Source organism: Anoplophora glabripennis, unplaced genomic scaffold (genome assembly GCF_000390285.2).
Source record: "Anoplophora glabripennis isolate ALB-LARVAE unplaced genomic scaffold, Agla_2.0 scaffold170, whole genome shotgun sequence".
Classification (NCBI taxonomy): Eukaryota; Metazoa; Arthropoda; class Insecta; order Coleoptera; family Cerambycidae; genus Anoplophora; species Anoplophora glabripennis.
Window position 1 is genome coordinate 616,036 of NW_019416299.1, and position 27,562 is coordinate 643,597.

The following is a 27,562-nucleotide window of genomic DNA, read 5'->3' on the forward strand; positions in this document are numbered from 1 at the left end:
TTTTCTTTCAGTCGGCTGTGGAACGCCGGTAGTGGATGATGTGATCGTTGCGGGTAGCGTACGTTTTTGACATATGAATATTTTTTATGACGGTAACGTCGAGTTGGCCGGATCGTGTTCAGTTTCATTCATTGTTGGCTTTACGCGAGTTAGTGTGTTGTGACAAGCGTGCTTTGTTGGATTATCAGGGCGAATCCTCGGTGAGAATTTTAACTATGCGATGCTCTTAGCGTTCACAGAGATCGGAGACCAGAGTTTGTTGTTGGGTTTGTTTGTGAGGATCGTCATACCGCGTTTATTACGTATGATTTCATCGAGCTAATTAGTGTAATTGCTCAAGGCATAAAAGTCGGGATTCTGGAAAATTTTTTGTTATAAAGTTAGTTTCTCCAATGTGTATTGTCAGAGTTATTTTGTCTTTTGTTAAATCTAATCCAGATCTACAAACAATATTACCACACAAATGTTTTTAAACGAACTCGCGGTGTAAAAATGTTTTTGTTTGCACTTCAATAAAGTTTAAGGGCAGAAAATGTCTGTTCACGTTAGAAAATCATTCATTTGGATTCAATATTTCAATCAAGCAGGCTTTCTACATGTTTCTCATTTTGAAATGATTTTTTACAGAGTAAAGGTACAAAGTCTTGACAACGTTTTAAAGATGACACTCACTGATTTCGAAAGATTAATTGAATGTATGATTTATTTATACCCGCACAAAATTCAAAATATAGAATTGCTATGCTGTGAATTTGTCCATGTTTGTGATCAGACATGTCTAAACTCTTGTTTGGAGCACATGTTTGAGTTTAAAACTTTTTATTTTCTATTCTCGATGAAAAACAATAAACAAGGCATTTGTATAAATGTTTTTACACATGTTTGCATACAACTTTTAAAGCTTTTATGTTTTTTTTTTGTATGTTTACAAGCAAAATAATATAGATCTGGACTAAGCTTTATACGTATTTTAATTTTAATGTACTTTGTGACAAACTAAATTTATGAATACCAAAAAGGCTCACACTTGACTGTCTATTTAATATTTATTATACATAAGTATGTACTCTACAATGTGAAAGACTCAGATTATACTACAGAAAAGCAACTTTTAATAAACAAGTAGGTATATGGTCCAGGCGAACAAATTCGAGGTGTTTGTATTTGAAGTCATCTATTTTGTTGTACAGAAAAATCCCAAATATTATGTAGAATAAGAATCCGAGTTTGACTATTCCGAAAAACCATTGCTAAATTCAGGGGAACAACAAACATACAAAAAGAACGAAAAATGACCCGTTTTTCGACATATTTTTCCCTGTAAAATTGAAAATAAACCCTAAATAAAAAAAAAATATTTATTTTTTGTTTATTTGGCGATTTTCTATGAGGTTACAATAACTACGAATCAAAAAAGTTGAATTTTGCATTAACAATGGGCGAAAAATAGTAGAAAATCATCATGTATATTTGGGATAATTTTTAAAATAAGTAATTTAAATAATGCTAATTCGATCGCTCCTGTTTTTTTTAAGGATTCATTAATATGTTTCAGATCTGAATATCCTAGATAGTTCCACGGTGTTTTACTTTTTTCATTACATAGTAAGCAATTCTAGCAATATAATTTGGTTTTGGTTTCAGTGCCTGTTAACCACTCATATTTATTGTACCAATTTTTACTAAATGATCCGTTTTCATGTCAGGCGTAGGTTTTAATTTTGAAATAAATAATTTACCATCGAAAGTCAACGTACTAAATTTTTTATCTAATAAAAAAATTAACAATACATTAACATTGCTACTCACCAATTCGCGAATTTCACTTGCCATTTTGCTTTAAGTACTCCAAACTATTAAACAATAAAAACTTGCCTAAACCACCACCACTAGAAACCCTTACCTTGTCTAGGTTGTTTTACTATTTGTTCACAAAGTTTCATCAATATGTATTTATAAATATTTACTTATTTTAAAAATTGCTCCAAATATACATATGATTTTCTATTTTTCGCCCATTGTTAATGCAAAATACAACTTCTATGATTTGCAGTTGTTGTAACTATATAGAAAATTGTCAAATAAACAAAAAATAAAGAATTACTTTTTTTTATTTAGGGCTTACTTTCAATGTTACAGGGAAAAATATGTCGAAAATCGGGTCATTTTTCGTTCTTTTGGTCTTGGTCTCTGTAACGTTAACAATAATTGATATTTCCCTAAATCTATTTCAAAACATCTGTAATCAATCCCGAATTATGATGCTTCTATGTATTATTTAATTAAATATTTGTAGATTATACAGGGTGTCCCAATATTCCGCGTACGTGGAGCTACCACAGTTATTTGCGATCAAAATAAGCAGATTAATTAAACTTACTTCTATCCTAAGTTGTTTCGTTGAACCGGTAGAAGGCATCAAATTCGACGAAAAAAAATTGTTTCTTTTTTTTCAAATAATTTTAAAGCGTCAGTAAGGTTTTATTGAAACTTGGTACACTATTACTGTGAGGATTAGTTGTTCGGAGATTACTGTTATCGCTGTACTTGTGAAAATTATAGTCTTAATCTAACACTGGTTGAAACAATAAATTAGACATTTATTATGTACGTACATAATACTTTTGTTAATTAATTATCTGTGGTAGCCCCATGTCGAGGGGCGATCCGCTAAGGAAAAAACGTACGAAGATTACAAAATTTCTGAAATCTCTTGTAATGTATCTGCAGATTTCAATATCGATTAAAAAAAAATTACAAATTTCATATAAATAATCAAGATTACAATATCTTTCAACCGATTACAAAACATTTCAGGAGATTTCAGAGTTATTTTAGTAGATTTCAATGATTATTTAAGATTTCAATAGGATTATTCGAAATTAAAAGAAGATTTCAAAATTTCTTAATAATATTTCAAGGAATACGGGAAGATTACAATAAGTTTTGAATGTCCATTTGAACAAAAATAATTGAATTAACTTCAACTGTCATTCATTTCATTCATTAACAGTAGTGCTTTGATTAAGAATTTCCAGTATCATTTTTACGCAAAAATTGTAACATTCTGATTAAGTTTTTGTTCGAATGAACGTTAAAAACTTTTTGTCATGACAAAAATGATAACGCCATTTTGAAAGTAGGTAAGTATATATTTTTATTGAAAGATAAAAATATAATAATCCAATAAACTAATAAAAATAAAAAAATAGAAGTAACATAAAATAAACATTTTCCCAAAAAATAAATAATAAGAAATATTTTAAGCTTTTATTAACACTTGTATTTAATACTTTACCTGTATACAGTGTATTTAAAAAAGACGCGGCAATATTTAAGGGGGCGATTGCCCAGATCATTTTATAAAAAAAAGTTCCTATAAACATACGTCCGCAAACGCTTCGTTACCGATCTACAGAATGTTGAAATTTCATTAAAAAAACAGTAAAAATTAAATTTCTCCAAAACCTCTTGATATTATAATGAAATTTTAGGCCTGTCAATAGCTATGGCAGACGCGTACTTTGCAATACAAAACGATTTTTTAGTCTTACCAGTGACTAGCTATTTTTAATGAAAAAAATAGGACCCCGCTGGTTTTTCTAAAAATATAATTTTTTAATTCCTTGTTCAATTATGAAGAAGAAAGCTTTCCTCAGATTATACGCACCGTACGTCACACCGTTATTGAGTAAAAAAATAAAAAACATTTTATTGCGCACCTAAACCCAATGTTGTTTTAATTGAGAAATTTAAATTATTGAACAAAGAAATTCAAATTATCAAATTTGATTGATTTTTGAAATGTGGTACATACTGTTGTTTGTAGTAGGTAATAATAAGGGGCTGCGTTTTAGAGAAATTTAATTTTTACTGTTTTTTAATGAAATTTCACATTCTGTAGATCGGTAACGAAGCGTTTGCGGACCTATGTTTATAGGACTTTTTTTATAAACTGACCTGAGCAATCACTCCCTTAAATATTGCCGCGTCTTTTTTAAACACACTGTATACAAGTAAAGTATTAAATGCAAGTATTAATAAAAGCTTAATATATTTTTTATTTATTAGTTTTTGGGAAAATACTTACCTACTTTCAAAATAGCATTATCATTTTTGTCATGACAAAATGTTTTTAACGTTCATTCGAATAAAAAACTTAATCAGAATGTTACAATTTTTGCCCAAAAAATGCCTGATACTGGAAATTCTTAATCAAAGTACTACTGTTAATGAATGAAATGAATGACATTTGAAGTTAATTCAATTATTTTTGTTCAAATGGACATTCAAAACTTATTGTTATCTTCCCGTATTCCTTGAAACCTTATTAAGAAATTTTGAAATATTCTTTTAATTTCTAATAATCCTATTGAAATCTTAAGTAATCATTGAAATCTACTAAAATAACTCTGAAATCTCCTGACCTGTGTTGTAATCTTGATTATTTATATGAAATTTGTAATATTTTTTGAATTGATATTGAAATCTGCAGATACATTACAAGAGATTTCAGAAATTTTGTAATCTTCGTCTGTTTTTTCCTTGGCGGATTGCCCTTCGGAACACACCAATCGCACCATATAGGTTTCTGTCGAGGTTTCTGTGGCATTCTTTGGAAAATTCATTAGCTGATTACATAGATTACAGCGAGGATTACAGATAAGATTACGTAGATTACATAAAGATTCCAGGGCAAACGTACGAAGATTACATCAGCGGATCGCCCCTCGCCCCATGTATACGGAATACTAGGACACTCTGTAGAGTAAAATTCATATAGCAATGATTTAATAACAAATTATTTCATGACGTAAAAAACATAGTCATCGAATTAGGTATACAGGGTGTCTACGGTACTGTAACTGCCCATTAAATATTTCAATTTGACTTTTGAAAATTTGGGCACTGGGGTTTTCCCGAGTGCTCTCTTTAAATACAATAATGCTATGGTTGTAGCACTTCCGGTTATACCTTAAGTCACCATCTACTTGTTTACTTTAAATAGAGCTTAGAAAAAGTCACTTGGAATAATGCTAATGGAAATAGCGATAGCTTCGTAACTGGTGAAAAAAATGCCATTTTTCGAATTCTGTCTCTCTACAACAACCTTCTCAACTACCTTTTCCAACAATCTCGAATCCGACCAAAAAACGGCAACCGCTCATTAACTGCTGAAAATAAAAAAAAGTCTAGAAGAGAGGGTTCGCGGCCTGGCAAGACCGATTATTTAGTTTAGTGGGTATCGATCATGCTCAAACTGGTTTTTAATTAACCGAGCTTACTACTACCTGGCCGGTTGTAAATATTGATAAAACGCGTACCCTTGGAAACCCCGTGAGAACGCTACGAGAAGCTACACGCTTTGGAGGCGTACGCGTTGACGTTTCGTCTTTTTTTGTAGCCCTCGTCAAGTGTGGTTCGACATGAGAACTAATTGTTGTTGTTGTGATACTCGGAAAAAGCGCAGTTTTTACGAAAAAAAATCCTATTATCCTTATAATCCGCTTGTTATAAATTTTTTTAGACGAAAAGTGGTCCCAACGTCTATTCATAAATTATATTGCACGGCTTGTATTTTGCACTTCTGTTCCGATTCAACTTCCACGACAGGGCACTCTTGACGTTTTACTTTATGCCTGTCATTCCACATTCAATCCACGGCGTCTGATGTGAAACGAAAATAAAATATATCTTCCTCCGCGCATATTAATCCCGGGATTCCGTGAACCGTGAATATTTACCCGACTTTACCGGCCATTTATTTATCTAAATTCAAATCTAAGACCTGACATCACCTGCGTTTACGGCCAGACGCTACAGATGTTTTTTTTAAAGCCTATTAATTCGTCTTAACGATCCAGTTGTTGGACCTCTCCGATTATCAGATTTCTTATTAAATCTACTCCGCGGTCGCTAATTAAAAATGATAAAGCACCGAAATCTTGGTGGGAATGTGGGAAGTCGAGACGATTCGGAACAGGTAACCGATATTTACGGTAAACTGCGGGCGGCTGCAATTCATTTTTACGACTGTATATGCATTAAAAGACGAATGAAAGGGGTAAATTGAAGAGAATTTTGTGCTGTGCCCAACGCGTAGTTACATAGGTAGAGGTCTTTTAATATCTCATGAGCCGCGAAATGCGCGAAAGGCGTGGCGTATCCCCATAATTCTTCTAATAAGCACGTTGTGAAAACATTGACTCAGAATTAGACCATGTGCATCATTACAAGTAGACATGAAGGCGCTCGGGCATCAATAAAGTCAACTGGCGAACGTTCGTTATATATTTTTTTATTGTTTAAATTAAAATAATAAATAATAGGGCATTTTATTATGATTTTTGTAATCGGATCAAAGGCTTGTTTACGCTACAGCTCGAGAGAGACTGTGAATAATAGGTGTAATGTTTTTAGGATGTAGAATAATTTAGGCGACGGTCGGAATTATGTTTCTGCGCATATGAAGGTCAAAGCTCATAAGATTTTAAAACATCTCTACAGATTGTCTTACCACAGAAGATAAAACAATTTTATCTTCTGTGGTCTTACGGTGACAGCCCATTTAGCCCAGAAAAAAAGGCTGGGAAATGACCGTTTCGCGACTTTTTGTTTCGGCAAGCTGAATTTATCATTATAGGCTAAATAAAAATAAATATGGGGGGAAGATTATTTACAGGCTGGTTAATTGTATAATTTTTACGTAAATTCAAGTTTTTCGCATATAACTTTTTTCCGTTCATTTCCACGAGAAAACAATAAAGAACTTTTTTTTGAGTCTTCAAAAGACCTACAAAATTAGCCGAGCGTCAAAAAATATTGATTAGATCAAAAGTTATAAACAGAAGAAGTTTATTTATGACTTTTGAATTAAATATTTATAAACTGCGTTATTATTATCAGAACGTTTCGGCATCGCATCCTCTCATTCCTTGTCACTGTCTAATAACTCACACGAAATCTGGAATCGCTAAGTTGAATAGTTTACAAGTTATGACCTTATAAACGAATTAACTAATTATTAGTCTGGACGATCCCCAGGATCTTCCACAATTGCACTGATTTTTCTCTTCATAATAATATATAGATTTCACCTATAATTTTTTTTTTTTTAATTTCAAATTTGCAACCTGGAAATTTTTTTTATGTTTTAACCTTAGTTGCAAAATGAAATATACGACACACGAGCGTGATATAGTTATATATTATTACATATTCGGAAAGCTTATGAATAGAGCTCTAAGTTAAAAAAAGATCGTCAAGATCCGTTGAAAAACAACGGAGTTATAGACTGTCAAAGTTGATGGCCTATTGTTAAACAAATTAGGTTGGTAGCGGCAAAAAAAATACTGTCATAAACGGCAACCCGAGTACTTTCCCAGGTAAAAATATTTTAGTTGTGGAAGTATGTTAAGTGTATAAGAAATATTGTAAAAAGTCAGTGGGTGGCTTGATTTTCGGCGAGCCGTGGCGCGGCGGAAGGCTGGGGGAAGCGAACGATAGCGAGTCCGAAGAAAATGACGATAATATTCATAGACCTGCCGTTAAAAAAGCGAAATTCGCTTGAAAATAATATATTTGACAGTCTGTAACTTCGTTGTTTTTCAACGAATCTTGACGATTTTTTTTAACTTAAAGCTCTTTTCATAAGTTTTCCGAATATGTAATAATATACAGGGTGTTCCTAAATAAGTGTCGCAACGGAAAACTGTTAATTCCTCTTGAAAAAAGAAACATTTTTTCCTCTTCCATTTTTCTCTACTGGCTTTCGTTTTCGAGATACACAGTGTCAAAACTTTATTTTTTTTTTAGTTTTTCGCCAATATCTTAGGAATCGTTTGAACTACAGGACTGAGCTTTTGTACACACATTACCACTATTAATAGCTACTTTTTCGCACCCTTCTCGAATTCATTGGACGTGCCAGTGGTGGAGATTTTAAGGTATCGTAAGGGTTTTCCCCCCCTAAATTTTACGCCACTGGAAAAATTGACTTTTGACAGCAAATTCTAAAGCGCCAATGAATTTTACACAATAAGAGTTCTCTTGGTTCATTGCTCTAAAGTCAACCGTTTTCAAGAAAAATGACTTTTTATGAACAAAAGCAAACATTTTGCTAACGTTTCGAAAATTTTTTACATTTTGCATTTTGCATTTTGAACATTTTGCAAGTGCAAGTAACTGAACAGAACATCCGGAGAACGAAATGCATCGTTTATGAAATCCATGTCAATACTATCGAAAAGTTGACCGATAGAGGTGAAGCCGCAGCGGCAGAAAGAAACATGATTAGAAGATGTAATGCGTGCATTCAAGCCAACGGACGTAATTTTGAACAGTTTCTGTAAATTTTACTCGCCAAATTGATAAAAAAAAGTTAAAATCCTATCTGTTGTTAAATTTCGTTAAAATTGTTAATTATTACTACCTATTTTTTGAATTACAAAAGATTTTCGAAACGTTAGCAAAATGTTTGCTTTTGTTCATAAAAAGTCATTTTTCTTGAAAACGGTTGACTTTAGAGCAATGAACCAAGAGAACTCTTATTGTGTAAAATTCATTGGCGCTTTAGAATTTGCTGTCAAAAGTCAATTTTTCCAGTGGCGTCAAATTTAGGGGGGAGGGGGGAACCCTTACCAATACCTTAAAATCTCTACCACTGGCACGTCCAATGAATTTGAGAATGTGTGTACAAAAGATCAGTTCTGTAGTTCAAACGATTCCTAAGATATTGGCGAAAAACTAAAAAAAAAATAAAGTTTTGACACTGTGGATCTCGAAAACGAAAGCCCGGAGAGAAAAATGGAAGAGGGAAAAAATGTTTCTTTTTTCAAGAGGAATTTACAGTTTTCCGTTGCGACACTTATTTATGAACACCCTGTATAACTATATGACGCTCGTGTGTCGTATATTTCATTTTGCAACTAAGGCTAAAACAAAAACAAAAATTCCAGGTTGCAAATTTGAAATTAATAATAACTAATAGCTAGTTAATTTGTCTATAAGGCCGTAACTTGTAAACTATTCAATTTACCGATTCCAGATTTCATGTGAGTAATTAGACAGCGATAAGTAATGAGAGGATGCGATGCCAAAACGTTCTAGTAATAATAAAGCAGTTTATAAATGTTTAATTCAAAAGTCATAAATAAACTTCTTCTGTTTATAACTTTTGATCTAATCAATATTGGCTAGTTTTGTAGATCTTTTGAAGACGAAAAAAAAAGTACTTTACTGTTTTCTCGTGGAAATTAACAGAAAAATGTTATAAGGGAAATACGAGAATTTACGTAAAAATTATACAATTAACCAGCATGTAAACAATCTTCCCCCCATTTTTATGACTGTGGAAACTAATATGTTATTGTACATGATATTCAGCATTTATAGTGATAAATTCAGCTTGCCGAAACAAAAAGTCGCGTCCAACTCGATATTTCCTGGACTATTAAAGGTTTTTCCGGATTTTCCCTGTAAAAAATGAATCGATCGGTTCGTACAAAATGCCATTTTATAGGTTTTTTTATTCTCTACAAAAGTCTTACTGAGAGTAAGACGATTCCATCATTATTGTTCGAAAAAAAAACAAAAAAAAGTAATTTTTTGCAGTTTTTATTGTTTAAAAAAAATTGTTCACGACTTGGCTGGGGAAATCACTTGGGTTTTCATTTATTAAGTATTTTTCAAAAGGAAATTTGGTGTAATATTTAAGTGTAAAAAACAGCCTCTTTTTTCGCTCTATTGGTCTATGGATTATATTTGAGGACAGATAATTCTGAATTAGATTTTTACAATTTTTAAAAGCTAAACTATTGCAAGGTTTAATATCATTTCTTATTTCCTTAAAACAGTCGTAATCGACAATGTTACATGAAAGAGTTTTATAAGTTTTCAAAGTAATTTGCATAATGATGAGCACTACGCGTGTGAATGTGACAAGTCCATCCAAAAACGTCTCTCAAACAATCCACATCGCGTCGAATCTCTCCCGCGGTCCCACCAAATTCCTCGATGATCCAATAACCTCCACGTTTCGACCCTGTTGCGCCTAATGAGGTGCTGTATATTCCGCTTGCCGTATTCCCAACGATGCGCGACGTGCCCCGCATATTTTTTCCCATCCACCTATTACGAAAAATCCTCGACTTTTGTGTTTTCATAAATATTCAAACTGTAAATCGTCGCGTTCTCGGTACGCTCGGCTTTACGCGAGACGTTTTTCAATTACGACCGGAGCTTAAACTTTGTAATTACGGCCGGGCAGGTGCACTATTTAAATTCAAGATTCGAGATAGGAGAGCGTTGATTAAAGCCGTTCGTCGGGATCTCCGGACCGAGGAGGGCCACCTGAATTCTATCGGAGACGGTGTCGGAACCAGCTGTCCGTCAGAGGTTGGAATATGGGGAAAGGAAGGTGATCGTACCGTCTCAGGCGGCCGAGTATGACCGAAACGAGTGGAGACGCTGCTTTTTGACGTTGGTTCAATGCAAATGTACAGGCTAATCCAAATCTTTATAAATTTGCCTGTAAATACAGTGTGGACTATTTTGGTGATGCATGTATTGATATATTGAAAACTAAACTAATATCACCGAACCAGAGATTTTCAATTAAAATTAATATAAAATATGCACAAATCGCTCTGTGCAGCGGACCCACATACTTCTATCCTATACTGATCATTACCTATAGCACATATCTAACCCATCTGCGACACTCCTTTGATAAGGCACAGATGCCGCCGTTGACCTTGTCCATTTAAACTGGATGCTAAACGTTGCCAGATTGGACAATAAAAATTGATATCTGAAGAGTGTTGCCAATTCGAAATATTGAATGAACATGAACATAAAATGCTTAAACCTACATTTATCACAATTTTCACTTAATTGATAAAGTGTCTAACCGGGATGATAAATTAGATAACTAATATATTAAAATAAAATTGCTAAATGTTCATTAATTTTTTGTTGAAATAAAATAGCTACTAACAAATTATACACGTTTAATATTTTACATTTTTTATATTAGGAGTTTTACTAACATTTTTATTAATAGATTTTATGTGGTAGTAAATTCGCAGAATTACATGTTACTTTATTAAATAGTCCAAAGAAAAATTTGGACAGGGATGTTGAACTGGAGGTACATCTTCACCAAAATTATAAATGGTGTTTCCTGGGTAGTTACAAATACAATTAGCAATCAAATTTGTTATCTAACTGAATAATGAATATAGAAAATGTGTCATTTTAACTTCCAAAAGGTATTACACTAGTTATGTAAATTTGAAATCGTTTTATCCATGCATTATTAATTCTGGGTGTCCACATTTTTCTATCGACATCTAAAAGAACAATTTATATTATAAAAATGTAATATTTAAACAATTTTTATAAGCAATTTAAGATTACCTATATAAAAAGTAATAATCATACAATTGTTCTTCTTTAGGAAACCGAAAAAATGTATATTTTTATTTTCTTTCTTGCATTTCCGATACTGATTTAGACATTCTTTGTAACTGCAAATAATTGTTAATAAAAACGCCAAAGTTTTAAAAATAAATAACTANTTAAGGAAGGCTCTTATCGAGTATAATTTTGAAACATTTTTACTAAATATCAACACAAGATAAATTAATAGAAGCATTAGTGCAGGTTTAAACAGATTATGAAATAAAACTGAAAAGATACATTTATTTATTTATTTATTAAAATATACACTATACCCTAACAGTTTCACCAAAACACTAGACTAGCACAACAAAACAAAACTGAGAATATTAATATTTTTTAGGTTAGCTTGGTTTGACTTTTTTACCGCTCGGCGCTCACCGTTCTTGGTTCCTTTCAACCAATCAAAACCCGTAAAGTAAACGCATGCGTATGAATACGCTGGTACGTCGCCCCACTTTTCGGCTTCAAGTCAATTGCAAAATGATCGGTATAGGATAGAAGTATGTGAGGGGACCCTACAAAATCATCGCAGATAGCGAAAAAACGGCGACATTGCTGTCATCAGTTAAATTTAGATAGTGACAGACGTACAAAAATACAATCGACTACTGACTCGGGCCACGGTAAACCAAACCTCGGACTATTATTTCAGTTCAAACCGTCTTGGAAAATTTTGTGATTTTTTTTTTTACAAAAAAAAAACAACAATACAAAGTTCTACGCCTTCCCAGGAGTCAAAATCCAGTTGGAAACGGAGGCGTACACTAATTCAAAAAATTAAAAGGTCAAAAGAATTTCTGAAATTTTTCCGTGATTTTCGACAGACTGTATTTAGGTGAAAAATGGTCGTAGCGGGAATTAAAAATAAACATTTTGAAGCTCTAACATTCTAGTTTTTAGATCTTTCATGCAATTTTAAGAAATAGCGCGACAAAAAAATTTTGTCGCGCTATTTTTTTTTCCGAGTCCACGGACGTGGAATTTTTTTTTTTTCAGTTAAGCTTTTGCATGGACCAGATAGCTTGTTTATTCAGCTTCAATTTCCCTTTTTTTTTAAATTTCGATACGACCATTATTCATCGAAATATCGGACTTTTATTGGAAAAGGATCCTATTTTGTCTTCAATCATCGATCTATATCTCGGCGACAAATGGTCGTACAAAGAATTGAGGAGCAGTTTCGAAAACTGGAATAAATTTCCTATAACATGCTGCAGCTACTTTTCGGAAATTTCTTTTTTTTTTTTCATCTTACACGAATTTTAAAAAGCAGGAAAAAAAGGTAATTTATGGTTTTTTAGAAAATTGACGGTTACATTAGAAATATTTACGAAATGACTGATGTTAAGCATGACTTTTACAGTTCGATATACCCAGAAGAACCCTGCGAAGTTTCATCTCGATCTAGCGAACCGTTTCTTTTTTTCAGTCAAACTTTTGAAAAAATTAAAATGTCACGTTTTTTGAGCTTAAATAAACACTTCATAATCATGATTATAATGGAAAGAAATATTTTTTGAGATTTTCCACATTTTTACCGCAAATAACGTTTAAATTGATAAAGAAAAAATTCTGACTTCAAAGAAAGAGGGTAGTTTTGAAAAAAACTGTTTTTAAGAGACTGCCCAATAATTAATTAGAAATTGTCTAATTAACTTAATTGTCTCAAAAAACGTTATGAATTGGGGTGGAAATCTGGTTTGGGTCAAGTTTAATTTTATTTTAATTAAAAGTTGATCAACAGAAGCATAGGACGGAAAAGCCGAATCGTGCTGGAAACAATTGGATTTTGTTTTCTTCAATGTCCGGAAGGTTTTCCAAAAAAAAACAAAGAAAAATTAAAAAATTTAGAAAAAAAATTTTTTTTTCATCAATTTAAACATTATGTATTTACTGTAAAAATGTGAGAAAACCTTTTCTTTCCATTTTAATTATAATTATGAAGTGTTTTAGCTCAAAAAACGTGACCCTCTATTTTTCTTTAAAGTTTAACTGAAACAAAATGGCTCAATTTTCCAAAACACCATAAATTACCATTTTTTCCTGTTTTTTAAAATTCGTGTAAAAGATGAAATAAACAAGCTATCTGGTCCATGCAATGGTTTAACTGAAATAAGTCCGTGGAAAATTTAAAAAAAATTGCAAAATTTTTTTGTCGCGCTATTTCTTAAAATTCCATGATAACTGTAGCTTCTAAAACATTTCGACCGAAAGATCTAAAAACTAGGATCTTAGAGCTTCAAAATGTTTATTTTTAATTCCCCATACGACCATTTTTCACCTAAATACAGTCTCAAAAATCACGGAAAAATTTTAGGAATTGTTTTGACCCTTTAATTTTTTGCATTAGTGTATAAGAGATAAGAAAATTGTTAGATGGGGAAAGTTTCAGACAGTTCTTTTGCTAACTTAATGGCTCTTGTAGACCGGTCCTAGCTGTTCAGGTCTTAAGCTATTTTGAAAAAAGTAAATGTGGCGTTTTCGAAAATCGTCTGGAACTTTTTTTATTTTGAGGAATTTTTTCAATCTGAAAACACTTTTTCACAACAATTTCACTGTATACTTATTTGGATTTTCATTACGACGTTTCGGTTGCGTGAAACCATCATCAACTTTCTTTTTTTGTTATGCGCGCCATATTGAATTTTAAGCTTGAGCAAATATACTTTTTTAGCTTTTCAGTGATATAATATAAGCAAGAAAACAATTTCAAATACGACCTCAAAAATCAATATTTTAATATTTTTAATAAATCTGGCAACACCGCATAATTTTTCGAAACTAATTATAGAATGGTCTCAAATTTTTGTAAAAGCTTATCATTAATGTCATGACGTTGAGTGAAAACATGTTTTAATTTCAAAGAAAATAATATTTCCAGGAAAATAAGGAAAAAATGAGCGAACTTTTTCACCCTGAGATTTTTTTTATAGAAAAATGTAGGTTTTGAGGAAGGAAAATAATATGTGTCACATAGGCAACCACAAACAACATNCCGAGTCCACGGACGTGGAATTTTTTTTTTTTTTCAGTTAAGCTTTTGCATGGACCAGATAGCTTGTTTATTCAGCTTCAATTTCCCTTTTTTTTAAATTTCGATATGACCATTATTCATCGAAATATCGGACTTTTAATGGAAAAGGATCCTATTTTGTCTTCAATCATCGATATCTCGGCGACAAATGGTCGTACAGAGAATTGAAGGGCAGTTTCGAGAAATGGAATAAATTTCCTAACATGCTACCGCAACTTTTCGGAAATTTCTTTTTTTTTTCATCTTACACGAATTTTAAAAAGCAGGAAAAAAAGGTAATTTATGGTTTTTTAGAAAATTGACGGCTACATTAGAAATATTTACGAAATGACTAATGTTAAGCATGACTTTTACAGTTCGATATGCCCAGAAGAACCCTGTGAAGTTTCATCTCGATCTAGCGAACCGTTTCTTTTTTTCAGTCAAACTTTTGAAAAAATTAAAATGTCAAGTTTTTTGAGCTTAAATAAACACTTCATAATCATGATTAAAATGGAAAGAAATATTTTTTAGGGTTTTCTCACATTTTTACCGCAAATAACGTTTAAATTGATAAAGAAAAAATTCTGACTTCAAAGAAAGAGGGTAGTTTTGAAAAAAACTTAATTGTTTCAAAAAACGGTATGAATTGGGGTGGAAATCTGGTTTAGGTCATCAAGTTTAATTTTAATTTAATTGATAAAGTTGATGAACAGAAGCATAGGACGGAAAAGCCGAATCGTGCTGGAAACAATTGGATTTTGTTTTCTTCAATGTCCGGAAGGTTTTCCAAAAAAAACAAAGAAAAATTAAAAAATTTAGAAAATAAATTTTTTTTTTCGTCAATTTAAACATTATTTACTGTAAAAATGTGAGAAAACCTTTTCTTTCCATTTTAATTATAATTATGAAGTGTTTTAGCTCAAAAAACATGACCCTCTATTTTTTTTAAAAGTTTGACAAACAAAATGGCTCAATTTTCTAAAACACCATAAATTACCATTTTTTCCTGTTTTTTAAAATTCGTGTAAAAGATGAAATAGACAAGCTATCTGGTCCATGCAATGGTTTAACTGAAATAAGTCCGTGGAAAATTAAAAAAAAAATTGCAAAATTTTTTTGTCGCGCTATTTCTTAAAATTCCATGATAACCGTAGCTCCTAAAATATTTCGACCGAAAGATCTAAAAACTAGGATCTTAGAGCTTTAAAATGTTTATTTTTAATTCCCCATACGATCATTTTGCACCTAAATACAGTCTCAAATATCACGGAAAAATTTTAGGAATTGTTTTGACCCTTTAATTTTTAGCATTAGTGTATAAGAGATAGGAAAATGGTTAGATGGGGAAAGTTTTTCACGGCAATTTCACTGTATATTTGGATTTTCATTACAACGCGACGTTTCGGTTTCGAGAAACCACCATTAACTTTCTTTTTTCTTATGTGCGCCATATTGAATTTTAAGCTGAGCAAATATAGCATTTTTTTGGCTTCTCAGTGATAAGTATAATATAAGCAAGAAAAAAATTTCAAATACGACCTCAAAAATCAATATTTTAATATTTTTAATAAATTTGGCAACACCGCATAATTTTTCGAAACTATTATAGAATGGTCTCAAATTTTTGTAAAAGCTTATCATTAATGTCATGGCGTTGAGTGAAAACATGTTTTAATTTCAAAGAAAATAATATTTCCAGGAAAATAAGGAAAAAATGAGCGAACTTTTTCACCCTGAGATTTTTTTTATAGAAAAATGTAGGTTTTGAGGAAGGAAAATAATATGTGTCACATAGGCAACCACAAACAACATACAGCGTTTTGAGATATAGACAACATACAGGGTGTAACCTAAGTACGTTAAAATATTTAAGTGGGTATTCCTGAATTAATTCAAAGAAAATAAGCTTACCTTTGTCCGGAAATTCTTCGTTTCTGAGATACAGGGTGTTGAAATTAAAATTAAACAAAATCATTATTACAACAGCTGCTGAAAGTGGGAACTCCCACTTTAATACAAGCTGGCAATATACAGGGTAGCCCATCGAAAACGTACCGCAAGGCATTACAGGGTAGTAGAGAACTTTTCGGCAAATTCCAAAAACAGGTCAAATTTGTTTCTGAGGGGGACAACTTTTGGCTCAAAAAGCATACCAAAATCTTCAACCCCCTAAGTGGGGGTGCTATCCCCTAAATTTTTTCAAATGGGAATGGGGGTCAAGTGGGGGGTCATTAGAAAGGGCTTTTAATTCTCTATACATCGATTCTTACTTTTTGAAAATCGATCCATTATTTTAGAAAATATGCAGCTTTGAAAATACGAACAATATTTTTGACGAGAAATGCGAAAATCGATTTAATTTTACTTCAAAACTTACGGTATTAGCTTGGTAAATTCCTTCAAAAGAATTCGCTGTTTTTTTTTCTGATTTGCGAATTCTTTAGCCTGATTTTGGTGAGCAAAAAATTGTCCGCTTTTTGTTTCGTATTTAGATAGGCCACAAGAAGTTGCTAGATAACTGTCTTGTGACTTGTAGTTGAAGAGTACCAATACTGCCGAGTCTTTTAAATTGATTAATTATGGTGTACTCAATTCCAGAAAGAGTAGAAATTATTGAGCTTTTTTTCAAAAACAATGAATGCGGAAATCGGGTCGCCGAACTGTTCAACCAACGGCATCCTGAGAAACATGCGTCTGGAAAAATTGTTCGCGAATTGGTGGCCAAATTTCGCGAAACTGGCTCCGTTCATAACAAAAAGAGGCAGGTTGAAAATCCGGTACTAAATGAACCTACGGAAATAGCGGTATTGGGGCAAGTGGCAATGGATAGTACGCTGAGTACAATGCAATTGGCTACTGCGACAGGAGTGAGTCGTACAAGTGTCCAACGAATATTAAAAAAATACAAATTCCATCCTTATAAGATTCGGCTAGTGCAAGAGCTAAATGAAGACGATTTTGATCGTCGTTTGCAATTTTGCGAAATAATGACTGAACGAGCGATAAACGATAATTTCCTCTTTAATGTGTGTTTTTCGGACGAGTGTACGTTCTTCTTGAATGGTTTAGTGAATCGCCATAATTGTCGTTACTGGGCTGATACCAATCCAAGGATTTTCCATGAGACACACTCCCAACACCCCCAGAAGTTGAATGTATGGGCAGGTATTTTTGGAAATTCCATTGTAGGTCCTTTTTTCCTTCCTGGAAATTTGACAGGCGATATGTACTTGGATTTACTACAAAATGTCATCGACCCAGCTCTAACAAATATCATAGAGGACGACCCTGCTTACAATGAACACGAACTGATTTTCCAGCAAGACGGAGCTCCTCCACATTACTCGCTCAATGTGCGCAATTACCTAAATGAGACGTTTCCAGGACGCTGGATAGGACGAAGAGGTGCAATTGAGTGGCCCCCTCGGTCACCCGACTTAAATCCTTTAGATTTCTTTCTCTGGGGGCACATTAAAAGCAAAGTTTACAGCACTCCACCTGATACCTTGGAAGATCTGCGAGGACGAATCATTAATGTATGTCGCGAAGTAACACCGCAAGTGCTCCAGAATGTTCGACAACGGTTTGAAGACAACCTGTATCATTGTATGCAAGTTGGCGGACAACATTTTCAGCATTTACTTGACTAATACCGTAAGTTTTGAAGTAAAATTAAATCGATTTTCGCATTTCTCGTCAAAAATATTGTTCGTATTTTCAAAGCTGCATATTTTCTAAAATAATGAATCGATTTTCAAAAAGTAAGAATCGATGTATAGAGAATTAAAAGCCCTTTCTAATGACCCCCCACTTGACCCCCATTCCCATTTGAAAAAATTTAGGGGATAGCACCCCCACTTAGGGGGTTGAAGATTTTGGTATGCTTTTTGAGCCAAAAGTTGTCCCCCTCAGAAACAAATTTGACCTGTTTTTGGATTTTGCCGAAAAGTTCATTACTACCCTGTAATGCCTTGCGGTACGTTTTCGATGGGCTACCCTGTATATCTCAATTAAGATACATATTTTTTTAATACAGATACAGATTTCTTTTATACAGATTATGTGAAAATTAATCCATATTATTGTAGTTATGAACTTATAATAAAGATAATTCAAGAAAATTAAATTAATTCTATAAAATGTTTTGAAGAGTCTTTAGCCTCCCTGCCACCTCAGAAAAGCAACCGCTGTTGTCTTGAAAATTCTCATCCTCCAACGTCTTTTTCGATATCGTAATTTTGCTTTGAATATATTCTTCTACCTTGGAGCCTGCCACTGTCGATAACTTGCTTCGCTGTTTTTAACCAAGCTTTTCTTGTAATAAAAAATGATTACAATAATTATTGTAAAGTGTTAAATATTATTTTGATAAAAATTGACGATTAAAAATGCTTCTTTATGCCGAATTCTGAATTTTAATACATTGAAACAAAACATGAACCTCAGACCCGGGTCTAGGGGGAGGGTACGGGAGCTACATCACCGGGCCTCGTGAGATTGGGAGGCCCTCTAGCAAAATGAAACCAGAAATTTTTAAAATCTTATATTCGTAAGTCGCTGATTGCTTGACCTTTTTTTAGAATCAAACGAAAAAGTGTTTAGGTATTGAAATTTTATATCGACAAGCCGTTGATTGCGTGAGCTTTTTTTTAAGAAAAAACGGCCTCCATAGAACTTGCAGGTATCTGGCCCTGATGAACCTTTTTTATTATGTTAACGCTGCCGCTTTTGAGTTAGGTAGAAGGTTTTAAAACTAATATTAACACGGTATCTATTCAACAAGCTGCGTTTTGAATGTTCTATTTCCTCTCTAATTTTATTATACATAACTATAAACCACCCCAGCGTAGAATTTCACTTATGGAACCGACCGTATTTTCGCGTTTTGGCCCCCATTACTTACCCACGCGCATCGCGGGGAAATAACGCTCGGGTTTTGCTTCCGCTGGGCAGGCCCGCAGCAGGAAGCGGCTGCAATCAAGACCGGCTTATGGGAACAAAGTTCGTTCGATTTTTTACGGCCCTATTGTTACCCTTCCAGGTGTTTAGGTGAATAATAAAGGTTAGATGGGAGATAGCAGACGACGGCGTGTAGCGAGTAGTTCACATTCGGGTACCGGTGACATGCAGATAAGGCGCCAAGCCGTGCTATGTGAAAGCAGACGGTAAATTGCATCCTGTCGTCGTGAGTCTATGGGAAATCGGGTCCCGTTGGTCTACCTTAGTGAGGTTCGGTGTTAGAGGTCTTTTAATATCCCATGAGCCGCGAAATGCGCGAAAGGCGTGGCGTATCCCCATAATTCTTCTAAGCACGTTGTGAAAACATTGACTCAGAACTAGACCATGTGCATCATTACAAGTAGAAATGAACTAAGGCGCTCGGGCATCAATAAAGTCAACTGGCGAACGTTCGTTATATATATTTTTATTGTTTAAATTAAAATAATAAAGAATAGGGCATTTTATTATGATATTTGTAATCGGATCAAAGGCTTGTTTACGCTAGAGCTCGAGAGAGACTGTGAATAATAGGTGTAATGTTTTTAGGACGTAGAATAATTTAGGCGACGGTCGGAATTATGTTTCTGCGCCTATGAAGGTCAAAGGTCATAAGATTTTAAAACATCTCTAACATCTAGATGTGTCTCTTTCCAAACATCCAGAGCATCCAGATGTCAATTTCGAACGCTACTCTTGTTACAATCCAGTGGCGGAACTGTATTATAGAAAAAAGAAACACTTGGGGCGTGGGGGAAGGTCAGGTCACTAGCAAAATCACCTATTAGCTATGACCCTGAATGGTCCAATGGCATTGCACCAATTCTGAGGCGGAAATACGTCATCAATATATTAATTTGACTTCCATCATCTATCTCGACATTAGTTATTTCAATTATTAATCATTTTAATGATTTCTGCGAAAGTAGATATTTTTAAACACTACAGTTACAACATTTTTATAGTTTAAATTATATAAAAAAGGACTACAAAAACAATTCGATGTGCAACCTGTAATTATTAAGTAATTAGGTAAATCAAGCATTTTCGATGTTGTTACAAAATGATGAGTCAAAAGAGTGACCGCAAAATTCGACCGTTTTTTCACAATTCGCAGAGAACTAAAGAAAATAGATAAAAATATGTTTTTGGCCTCAAATTACTCGTCGTAAAAAATTAAGATGAGTATATCTTTTAGTTTTTTTGAAAATTTTCAAAAATCCCCCCTATGTAGGGGTTGAAAAGACGCTCAGAGTAAATATAAAAACTATTAGCATGTGGATTTTTCTATCGAATGATTCTTGATACAAAGAAAGATTTATTCTCAGGACTGAAATAAGCATGTTGAATTAGAAAATCCACCCTTAAGCGCGCTCAGGGGGTGGAATCATCCCCCAAAATAGAGAATATCGGAAATAATTGTAAAAATTCCAAAAAAATATATTAAGATAATTCACATGCTAATAGTTTTTTATCAATTGGTAATATTCAAATTCTTCATTTTTGGCATTTTTTCAACCCCTAAGTAGGGGTAATTTTTTAAATTTTCAAACTACCAAAAGCTATGCTCATTTCAGTTTTTACAAGTAATTTGCGACCAACACCATATTTTTATGTATTTTTTTAAATTCTCTGCGAATTATGAAAAAAAGGGCAAAAATCACAAGTTTTTTGCGGTCACTTTTTTCGGTTCAGATGCGACTAAATTATAATTTTATGATTTATCTACTTCTAGTATAAGCAGGAAGTGGTAATCGTATACAAAGAGCAACATATAGGATGCAATTTTGAATGGAGGTCATATAGGCTACTACCTATTATAAGTTTATTTTCTCAAATTTCCTTCGTGAAAACTATTTTGTTTAACCCTTTATTGAATGGATGTTCTCCACAGGGCCTATCACTCCATATAATAAAATTTAATTTTTTTTAATAGGATTAACTACGAAGGAATACCCAACAAGCAATCTAACAGAAAACTCAAAAACAGTAATAAATATACATAAATTAAGAAAGTAAATGACCTGTTTGAAATCTTGTGGCTAATCTTGCTAACATTTTCTTATTCGGAATTTATAGGTTAGGGTAATCTCCGTCTTCTTACAACAGCATCGTTTTCTCCTGACAAGAAGTAGGTCTAACCAGTTGATTCTTTTTTCGTATACATGCTTTTTCATAATATCACACAAAAACATGAAAACTAAAACATAAAAATGCACTGCACCGTCACTGAACACTGAAATAATTAACGTTGCAGTTTGTTTTTTTTACCTGTTTACCATCCCATCATATCATACCATGTGTGAAGTCAACTGACAGTGGAGGCTTTTCAGGAAGGGGGGCAATACGGAATTTTAACTGTGTAAAGAGTAGAAACATACTATATTTTGTTTAGAATTTTGTAACGTTTTAATATTAGTTGTTTTAATTTTCCTAAATGCATCCCTTTCTACTTTGTAGTCAGTGGCCAGATAAACTAGGCCAATGTCAGAGGTTATTGACACTGAAATTCACAAATTGAATACATACACTGCTTAAAAGATAATCAATTGTAAAAACTTGAAACGATTTTTAAAAAAATATTTCGTGTCAATTAGGTTTTTTAATTATTTTTTTTTGTGCGTCTTTTCAAATGACAGAACTAATTATTTTAAAACATAAATTAGTTTTATGTAATAGTACAGTTAGTAACGTATCAACGTACCAATATTAATTAATATTTAATACTTAAATAATGTAAAAAAATATATTTCTTTTAAAACAAAATAATTTTCGTATTGAAAGGAACACCACTTGCAGTTACACCCTGTATAAGGAAGTAATTGACATCACAACAAAGTTTATCCGCATGTCATTTATTTTCCGAGAGACAGAAAAGATCTAATAGCATTAATTGACATTGTTCTGTTGGGTAATAAAACAAACTTGTTCAAACACGTATCACAAGCTGTTTATTTTTAGCGCTGTCTCGGGTTTCTTTCAGCCGATTCTAATTCGAGTATGTAAATCCACTTCACTATTCAGCCGTTCGAATGATGCTTAGGATATTTTATTCATCGTAAATTACCCACTTAAGTTGTCCGAGTTTTATTACTGAAATAATCGTTTCCTATGTAATTATCTTCCGTTAATGGTTGGAATAAATTTTTGACTAACAACTAATTTCGTGTTCGGAACTGTTTAATACAGAATTTAAGCGTGAAACTTATTTAATTTCGGTTTCCAGCTGGGAGAAGCCGGTGTTTACGTTTTTTTTTTTTTTGATAAACGGGATGTTGCCGGTTTTGAGCTTATCGGAATGAGTGTTTAATTTTTTGATAAAATGTTTTCGTTAAAAATATACTTTTTAGAGAACTAGAAGGCAGATTTCTGCCAAATTTCAAGTGGATCGGTTCAGTTTCAAAGAATTCGGAGGTGAAAAGCTTCAATGACTGTACTATATTACATTTTGTCAACGTTTCATCGATTTTATTGCGTCTTCGTGACTACAGTTTTAACATTATTACCTGTTTTTAAAAAGGGATTACAAAATCAAAGAAATTATGTATCAATAAAAATTTGCCTTTAAGGCATTAAGCATTAATTTTGCAAATTACTTTACAATTAGTAACCCTTGTTTAAAAAGAAAAAATAATTGGTTACAAACATTTTATTTTATATTAAAAGAAAAAATATGTTAACCGTAAAGTCCTGAAGATGTTATAAAAACGACGTAATTTCAACTAAGTGTATTGGTGTTTCTTTGTTATAATATTATGCACTTTTCGACCTAATACAGATTTAAAAAAAAGGAAAAAAGTAATCAGTATCTTCACCGAGGTCTTCGCTAATAACAGAGAAAATGATCAAATATATATTTTAGTATAGTTTCTATGAAATAAACTTGTAAATAAAAAAAATGCGTTAATCTTTATGAGAAGCGTAAACGTTGCGTTTTGTGAATTTTCTTCTTCGAAATTTACTTCTCGCAAAAATATCAACTACATATACTTTTTAATAGATATTGGCTATTTAATTTGTATTTATCTAGAAGTGGCTCAGTGCCCAATTAAACCTAACCGGTGCCACAGATTGCCCTGCCTGACATCCGTTTGTCGTTAATTTCTCCAGTTAAACCATCCATCGATTGTGCTGGAACACAGAACATCCGCCCGACTATAATATCTAATAATTCTTACAACTAAATTTTTCCGCCAGCCGCAATTACAACTTCCTTTATTATACTAACTAGAAACCAGTTTCCGTCGCCTTGTTTTTTCTTCGCTTACCTCACGGACTCGGACGGCGCAAATTATTCAGGACCTTTGGTGGCAATCCTCACAGGATGTTTAATTTCGGCGTCGTTTCTTATTATGTAATAAATTGCCCCCTTTAATGTCGGTTACGGAGTTAAGTGTTCGTTCTGTAACGAGTCGGGTAACACATGCAAATGACGTCAATGAACAGGTTGCTGCGTCGTTGTCGACTTTTTTTTGTCGCCAAAATACAGACTACTTCGATTTCAACTTTGAATCTTTAAATAAAATAAGTTCATGTATATATTTTTTTAAAACAAGATTTTAGTGACGTCATTTTATTTTCGTATTCTTCTCAGCAAACCCTTTCGTTTGATACCCATCTCGTGGGGGTGCATAAAAAATTACTGGTCCGCCATCTTTGGAAGTCCACCATATTGGATTTAGAATGACGTCACTTTAGCTAACCATGCATTGTCATCCACACTAAACGTGTATGCCTTTGAGCTCAATCGGTTGGGGATAACTGTTGTTCAAATTTTCATTAGAATAATTATTTTACATTTTTCTTGTCGAGGAAATACTTAATACTTGTAGAATTCTGAATAACAATACCAATATTTGCCTGTCAAGGCATATTTTAACGTAATATTATTGAGAATGTAAGAAAACCGCAAATATCTGAGAAAATCGAAACTGTAACTCCTACAACGCCTGTATCGGTAAAAAGAGAATTTGGCTTTCATAATATGGTGCAAAAAAATACAGGGTGTTCCATTTGAATTTAAAAAGTTTTGTCGGTTTTAAGTTTTCAAAATGTAACGTTGGTAATGGTCTAATTTTCTTAAAGTGATTTTGATAGTGGAAGGTAGTGCATCTTATGTTCGTTGTGAAGCGAAAGCTTCCAAAATGGAGAAAAATATAAGGAATTTTCGAAACGCCTGCATTTGTCAAAATGTTTATAAAATGTCGATTGTCTCGAAAACTTAGATTTAGGTACAGAGAAGCTTTAACATATTTTACTTATATTAAATTTATCTTGTCCATAATGCATTAATACAGAGGGTGTTGTAATTAAAATGGCATTATTTTATTAAAAGAGCCTAAATTTCCTGCTGTCAAAACAATTCAGATTAAGTTGACAAATTATTTTCAAATAACTTTGAGACGCCTTGTAAGATTTGTAGATATTGAAATTTGGTACACTAACATTTACCATATACAGGGTGTCCCAGAATATGTGGACAATCTCTCTAGTCCCTGTAAAAATTTTCTTTTCGGAGATACAGGCCCCTGAAAATCGATATTTTTTTAATCAAATAAGACTCCTTAAAAATAGACTCTTAGTGTGACGTCACATATTTAGGCAACCCGCAACAAATTGTCATAGCTGAAATTGTACAGAGCAAATATGACTTGTGTACTATGTATTTACATAGATACTATAAAAATGAACAACTTCAAATTAAGTAATTTATTTTTACAAGGATTTGGAAGTATTTAACAACAACCAACACGCATTTCGTAAAATAGATACACTAATGTGATTAAAACTTACAAAAAACCATATAAAAAATATTCCCAAATTTAAACTTACGCAGGTGAGCTCTTGTTGATATGTTATCGCTGTCATCATTAGCGTATTTTCTGTTGTTTTGTTTAATCTTGGCAGTTTCTAATTCTACTAAGTATTTTTATTGTTTTTCTTGGTCTTGTGCTGTGTCAGTGCGTTTATCGATTGTTTTTTTTCTTGAAGTGATTTATTATAGACGTACTTTTAACCATAACCAAACTTTTTTTGAATGATATCCCGTTGCCAGGCTACTTCGCTTACATGAAATTATCTTTAATGCGCATGCTCAGTAATATTGATATAATTTTAATTTATTAATTAAAAATATAATATAATAAAAAAGTCAATATTGTTTTATAAATTTAGATATATAAATTCTATAATTCTTTTAATTTGTTACTTGGGGTTTGAAACTTCTTAAATATTTCTAATATTGCCAGAATATCGCGATATTTAAGGTCATGACAAAGAAGACATTTTTTTGGCACTTGTGTCCAAAGTACGTAAGGTCGAAAAGGTAATAAAAATATTGAGAAATCCTTCATGACAATGTGCACTGTAATGTACCTACCCAGCCTTTTAATATAGTATTGTTACGCCTATGTATTACATTTAGACAACCTTAGATTAAGACGTATTCTCCAAGAAATTTATAAGTTATATTTAAATTAGTTAAGTATATGTAAACTAGTTTAAGCAGATGACCAGTTGCCCCGGAAGTAAACAAGTACACAAAATTACTAATATTCTTTGTTCTCTATTGTTGAAATCATTAAGATATAATTACCCAAATAAGATATCCATACGATTGTTTACTCCGCGAGACCTGGACGTCGGACTCTTAATTACACATATATTTACATTGTACAGTATCCCTTTTGTTACGACTATGATTGTTTTCCCAAAAGTTATGTATAAATAATCATGCACTGTGAGCATCAAGGAGAATGTCAACAAACGTCAGTCAGTAAAAGTCGATTCATTCATGTATTTATTACAATATTCATTGTAAGTCAACTAATTCATCAATATTCAAATCATCACTACCATTACCATAAATACCACAGAAGATCAACGTTATAACATTTAGTGTACCAGTCGAAATAAAAGTATAAAAAACCAACCAGAGTCTCAATCGACCTCATCGGCAAAATGTTCCATTATCGCACTATGGGGTTGCCTATTATTTGGCGTATGCGACGTCACTCCTAAAAAGGTCTATTGTGAAATGTTATGGAATCGGTAATGTTTCATATCGATATGCAATACAAATTTTTAATGAAAGTATTATTAATATTAATTTTAACAAACTTTGAATGTGATATGTAGATACGTTGAAAATGAAGTGAGTAATAAAATTATGATAATTCGAACATGTACAACTCCTGGTGGCAAAATTTTGTTAATTGAAAACAAGAGACATCTAGCAATTTTTATTGGAAATTATAACTAAATTATAAACGTATAGAAAACAATTGTAAACGTTTATATGAAACTTTATAAGTGGAAAATAATAGAGAAAATTATGATTATAATTTCTTATTAAAATTAAAATTATGTTTTTTGTCTTTAACATGTGTACCTATTAAGAGCTGTTAAATAGTTTTTAGTATATTTGTTGCCCTTTAATGTATTTTCTAAATTTTCTGAGGTCGTACTTGCATGGAATAAAATGGAATTGTTTTAATACAGGAGATACAGGAGTTTTACTTTTTAAAGGTGCGATAGATTTATTTTATTGGTTAAGGGCGCCGTTTTATAGACAAGAAATCGCACTTTTGGTAAGACAGCGATAGCACCTGATAGATAGTAGAAAATCCATCCAGGAAGTGGCGGTCTCTACTAGCTTAATGCCAAACTAGAACGACTTCATAATACCACATAGCAATCGACGTAAAGATTTCTTTAATCGGTAACTATATATTCTCAGGACATTGGTAAGCCTATTATCGTCCAGAGCCGCATTAGGGAAAATATGTGCAATGAACAAGAATTGTCAGATAATTTTAATATTTGCACAGAAAAATAATATAATGACCTACAGTGTTTTAATAAAATATTGGATGTGGAAACAGAGGAATACTATACTTGATACTATCAAAAATTTAAACATTTATTATAGTGTTTACGAAGATAGTTGAAACCGTATAAAAACTAAAAGTCGGCATCTCTTTATTGTGCCCGGAAAGAGATGCCGACTTTTAGTTTTTATACGGTTTCAACTATCTTCGTAAACACTAGATATACCAAACAACTTTTTTGACAAAAACTTCAAAT

The 27,562-nt window shown here is 32.6% G+C and overlaps 1 protein-coding gene across 1 annotated transcript in view; it reads left to right on the forward strand.

The window, feature by feature from the left end:
* The window catches only part of LOC108903957 (MOXD1 homolog 1), a 63,171-nt gene continuing 35,609 nt past the window's right edge, over window positions 1-27,562 (forward strand). The window contains exon 1 of the mRNA XM_018706308.1: window positions 1-200. The gene's annotated coding sequence lies outside the window, so the exon portion shown is untranslated. The remainder of the gene's footprint in view (window positions 201-27,562) is intronic.